Source organism: Gracilinanus agilis, chromosome 3 (genome assembly GCF_016433145.1).
Source record: "Gracilinanus agilis isolate LMUSP501 chromosome 3, AgileGrace, whole genome shotgun sequence".
NCBI classification, from domain to species: Eukaryota; Metazoa; Chordata; class Mammalia; order Didelphimorphia; family Didelphidae; genus Gracilinanus; species Gracilinanus agilis.
In genome coordinates, this window is record NC_058132.1 from 7,921,266 (window position 1) to 7,926,985 (window position 5,720).

Consider the following 5,720-nt stretch of genomic DNA (forward strand, 5'->3'; position numbering starts at 1 on the left):
TTTCAGTGGTGTCTGACTCTTTGTGTCCCCATCTTTTTTGGGGGGGATTTTCTTGGCAAAGATACTCCAGTGGTTAGCCATTTCCTTCTCCAGCTCATTCTACAGATGAGGAAACTGAGGCAAATAAGATAAAGTGACTTGTCCAGGGTCACACAGCTAGGAAGTGTCTGAGGCTGGATTTGAACTCATGAAGATGAGTCTTTCTGATTCCAAGCCCAGAGCGCTAACCTCTGTGCCCCCTAGCTGCCCCATTAAATACTGTTTAAAAGCATGACTTTATTCATAGCAGTAGTGTTTGCTATACAAACATAATCGTTTCAAGGAAACAGGAAAATATTTAAGGAAATGAAATTCTCCTCTGGATAGATTTTTTTAAAACCCTTACCTTCTGTCTTTGAATCAATACAAGGGTTGGTTCCAAGTCAGAAGAGCAGTAAGGGTTAGAAAACTGGGGTTAAGTGACCTGTCTAGGGTCACCCAGCTAGGGAGTGGTTGAGATTAGATTTGAACCCAGGACCTCCCATCTCTAGGCCTGGTTCTCTAGCCATTAAATCCCCTAGCTGCCTCTTCTTCTGGAAAGTTTGTTAAGGACTTTGGGTGTGTGTAGTTGAAAAGTTTAACAGAGTAATAACAAAATTGCTCTATGTTGACCCCCTTCTTCTCCTTTTTTTCCTAGTTGTTTAGATAAATGCTTGATGATCTTTTCCCCTATCTATTATTACCCACTAACCCTCTCCTTCCCTCCTGCCCCCTGCATAGGACACACACACACACACACACACACACACACACACACACACACACACTGCAAGTAGAAACCCTTTCTTATAGCAAATATGTATATTCAAGCCCAGATGACTAGACTGGCCAGGTTTGAAAATGAGTGAATGAAGGAATTAATGAAAGAAAGAAAAAACATTATTTAAAGCAACTAGTCAATGCCAGGGATGCAAATGGAGAAGCCGCATCTGCTCTCAAAGATCTCACATTCAGATCTTTCCACCTTCAGCCTGGCTGTCTTCTCACCCTGGGGAGCCCCTTCCTCTAACTCGAGAGGTCTTGCTCCAGAGGTTATGTCCGGCTATGCTCCTTCTCTCTTAGCCTCTCCAAAATCTCTAGACTATTACATACCTTGCCTCTGTGGGCACCTTCCCTAACCCCTCTCCCCTTTTTTATCTCCCTTCTATATGTTGAGGTTAGGGACTGATTTCTTATTTAATTCTATTGTATTCCCAACACTTTTAACACAGTGCCTGACCTGTGGTGAACATTTACTAAACCCTTCATCTGTTGCTATCTATCTCTATCATCCATCCATCTACCTCTCTCTTCCTCTCATCCATTCATCTATCTCTTTCTATCATCCATCTATCATTTATCTCTCTCCTGTATTATCCATCCATCCATCCATCCATGTTTCTACCTGTCATCCATCCATCTCTATCATTCATCCATCTCTTCCTATCATCCATCCATCCATCATCTATTATCCATCCATCTTTCTACCTGTCATCCATCCATCTCTATCATCCATTCAGTTCTTCCTATCATCCATCCACCCATCTTCCTACCTATCATCCATCTGTCATTTATCTCCTACTCTATTATCTATCCATCCATCTATCTCTCTACCTATCAATCTCTCCATTTATTATCTCTCAACCTATTAGCCATCTATTCATCTCTCTCTATCATCTATCCATCTGTCTATCCATCTGTCTGTCTCTTCTTATTGGGGAGACATTAAATTTAAGAGCATTCAGCTGAAGTAGAGATGGAAAGGCTTGGAAGGCTTCAGCCTACAAGAGCAGGGGTAGAGTATATTGGCAGGGCTGGCAGTGGTGCCCAGGTCTCTAGTGGGCACATCAGAAAGACAGATGATAAATCCCGGGAGACATCCAAAGGATTGTAGTTGATGACTCTTGGATCATCTGAACGGTTTGAGCAGTCATAACTGCTTAGTTAGCATGGTGGGGGACTTGGATTTGTCTTGCCTACCATCATGGAAAATGGGGGAATAAGGCTGAGGGCCAAGGTGAGTGGAGATTCTCTGGGTTCCCTTCTGCATGGCTGGAGAAAGAGGCAGGGCTCAGGGCTCATCCAGAAGGTTAAAAGGAGACATTGCCAGGATGATTAGGGGAGAAGGGCACCCCATGGTATTTGCTCTACTGAGTCTTAAAGACCCAAAGGTTCTGAGTAGTGAAGAAGAACTGCCTTGGATAGAGGGGAGGGGCAAAGAAGAGAGAGCACTGGTGCCTCTCTTACTTTATCCCTCAAGTTCTACCTAACAATCAAATAGTCAATCAAACAAAAGAGTCTTCTGCCTAAAAACCTACAATTTTGATTGTTGCTAACCCCATTGGTAAAGAGAGGGGGATGTTGTGCTCCAGCCCGCTCTCCTTTGGAGACCACAGGCTAGGCCATTGCTTCTTTGTCAAGAGGGAAGAGGCTTTTGCCCTCTTGTTTGGTGCTGCTTTGGTCAGTGCTCTGAAGTCCGTTGTGCTTTCTCACTCAGTACATATCAGTACTTCAGCTAGTGGCCTATGAGGGTTTTTGTTAATGTCATAAAGGGTCCCTCATTCTCAGGGAGCTGGAGAGCACTGCCTCCCACAAGGGATCACAGCACCTCCCAGCTGGGAGAGAGTTCTGTTGGTCCAATCAGGGAGATGGGACAGCTGAGCTGTGGGGGCAGGAGGTCAGCCAGTGCTGCCACTAACCCTGGTGAGGGTTAGAGCTTCTCTTACGTCTCCCAGTAGATAAGAAGTCTGTAGAGGGTTAGCCAGGGTTCATTAAAGGCTGGTCTTGTACTGGAGCCCCAGAGCTGGCTGGCTGGAAAGATTACACACAAGGGGGGCAGGTTAAGAGGCCTTTGTGGCAAAGGGCCACACAAAAGGCCGATGTTTTCCCCTGCGAGACTCACTGTCTCCTTAAAGCAGAGGGGAAAGCCTAACAGTGGGAGCTAGAAAACGTAAATAATATGGGACCTTTGGTGAGTCCCTTCCCCCAATTTGGGTCTCAGTTTCCCATCTCAAAAATAGGATAAGCAAAAAGGGGAGCATCTTTGCTGTGGAGGTACCTCAGTGACTTCCTGGTCCCATCTCTGTGCCTGACAAAGTGAGTGAGCCTGGGGGAATCTCTCCCTTCCCTTCTAGGAGTCTCAGTTTCCTCCTCTGTAAAATGAGAGAGTAGTTTCAGCTCAACGATTCTAGGTTTTTTCTATTGCTGTGTGACCCTGCATCAGTTTCTTCCCCTCACTGTGCCTCAACTTCTCCATCTGTCTCGAAACTCCTTTTTCTGCTCTGTCGGAGTGAGGATGGAGATCTTATATTTGGAGGCAGAGCTAGAGCGGTTGCCATAGTCACGCTCCCAGTTCGGTGCTGACTCCTCTCCAGCGGTCGCCATGGAGACCAGGTCCTCGCGTGGGCTGGAAGCACAGATGGGAAGGGAGGGGCTCGACTAGGGGTCTCCGAGTTTACACATGCGCAATAAGTTAAAGACGCTCAATCACCCGCCCAGGGATGGGCACCTGCGGAGGCATGTGCGCAATAGAGCTGCGCTTCTCCCGCGGACGGGGTCCGTAGTGAATCGTCCAAGTGGAAGGCAGCGGCACTGAGGGGGATGATGGGAAATGTAGTCTGGGCCCCTGGAGGCGCAGGAGCACTTCTGTAGCGGAGCATCCTCGCCCGGGGGCTGTCCTCAAGGACCAAGGCGCCTTGAGCCTTCATCCCCTCCAATCACCGGATCCTGCATTTAAAGCGCAGACAAAATTTAGCGGGCCACAGAGGCGCTCAGCCAGAGTCACAAAGCGTGCAGCAGAGCCCATCACACTGGCTCCTCGCAGGGGAGCTGGGAGGAATCTCAGAGTTGGGGGGACTTCGGGAGCCCTCCGGACCTCCCCCGGCTCCTGGGATATCCTTTGCACCAGCCTGGGCTTGGAGGTCACTCTGGGAGAGCTGCATTGTTAAGAGACTGGGCATCCCCCCATTGCTCCTGGCTCCACCTCTGAGCCCTATCAGGAAGCATTTATTTAGTACCTCTGGGGCCAGCCCTGGGGATACAAAGGCAAAAACAAACAACAACAACAACAACAACAACAACAAAAACTGGTCCCTTCCCGCTAGAAGCTCCCAGGATAATAGGAGAGTCCATCTGCAAACAAGTGGAAGCCCGGCCCTCCAAGGTGGAGGAGCCTTATGGACATTTGCTTCTGGCCTGGGTTTGAGTCCCGACTGAAATACTTTCTAGTTTGATCACAGCCGACAAATCATTCCGTTTCCTAATCTGTAAAACAGAGAAGCAATCTTCCGGCTCTGACGCAGGATCCTCTTCTAGTCTCTGCCCTCCCAGAGCCGGCCTTCCCTCTGCCCCCAGCTCTACCAGCGTCCATCCAGCATGTACTCGAGAAAGTGGCAGATGAAGAAGACCCAGAGAGGCCCAGCCTCAGCCCGACCACCCTGGGGAGGCCTAGGCGATGCTTGTGCTTCCTCGGGAGACCCAGCCCATGCAGCTAACAGACTGAATCAGCAGGGAGGAAGCCTCCTCTTGCGGGGAGGATGAGGAACTGCTCGGTCCAGATTCAGGGCCTAAGCCCAGAGCTTCAAGGACTGCCACTACCAGCTCCCGCCTCCCAGGGCTGTGGAGGGGATCCGGAGACCAGAACTGGAAAGCACTTGGCACAGTGCCTGGCACCCAGCAGGTACTACAGAAGCCCAAGGGCGCACCAGAGCCGGGAGATCGCTCCTCGGATTTCTCTCGCGTAAAACGACAAGCCGGTCTGGAAGCCTTTCAAAGGGATGCTGCTGGGAGCACCTTTGCCCGACAAAGACTACATTTCCCAGAAGATATCGGGGCGGTCGCGGCAGGGGCGAGGCTCGTTCCTTAGGCGGAGCCTGGAGGAAGCGCGCAAGCTGATTGGCCAATCGTTCCTCGGCCGCGCGATTCTCTTCGCACCGGCGCAGAAGAGGCCCGCTGAACTCGGGGCAAAGGGGTAGACCGCGCACTTGCTTCAGTTTCCGCGGCCCTGGGCCGGAAGGCGGGGGTCTGGGCCTAGGCGGGCCCTTCTTTCCGAGCACCCTGCAGGGGCGGGTTGAGTCTCGCCGGACCCTGCCCCAGTCCCCGGGGGCAGATCCCCGGCTTCCGGCGTCTGACCGTGGACCTGGGGATCTCTGAGCCGCCCCCATCATCCCTGGCGCCTCCCAGCTCCGGGACACGGGACAGAGCACTGGCCTCCGCGGACTTTGTGCAGACCTGGCAGTCCGAGGACATGTGTTCAAATCCTGCCCCTTCCCGCCCCTGTTATAAAATGGCGGGGTTGGACCTCCCCTGTTCTGGCCTGCCCCGCCAGGCCCTGGGGAGACTGGAGACCAAAGCAAGCTCCCGCCTGCCGCCCATAGCTTACAGCCCACTGAGCAATGACACCCACGAGGCCACGTTAACCCAAAGGGGGTGAGGCGGGAGGGCGGCGGGCCCGAGGCTTCCTGGCTCAGACACTGGCCGCGGAGATGTCTCCAGCCAGTCGAGGAAGGAAGCTAAGGATTCGGACAGAGTGGGTAGGAAAGAGGGAATGCCTGGCAGGGAGCCCGGCCTGGGCCAAGGCCCGGTGGTGGGCTACGGTGGACACTGGGGATTGGTGAGCCGTGAGTTTGGCCAGGCCCTGAGGTCAGGACAGAAGGCTGGTGCCAGGGTAGGTGGGAAGGAAAGGCCAGGCCCCTCACTTTGGA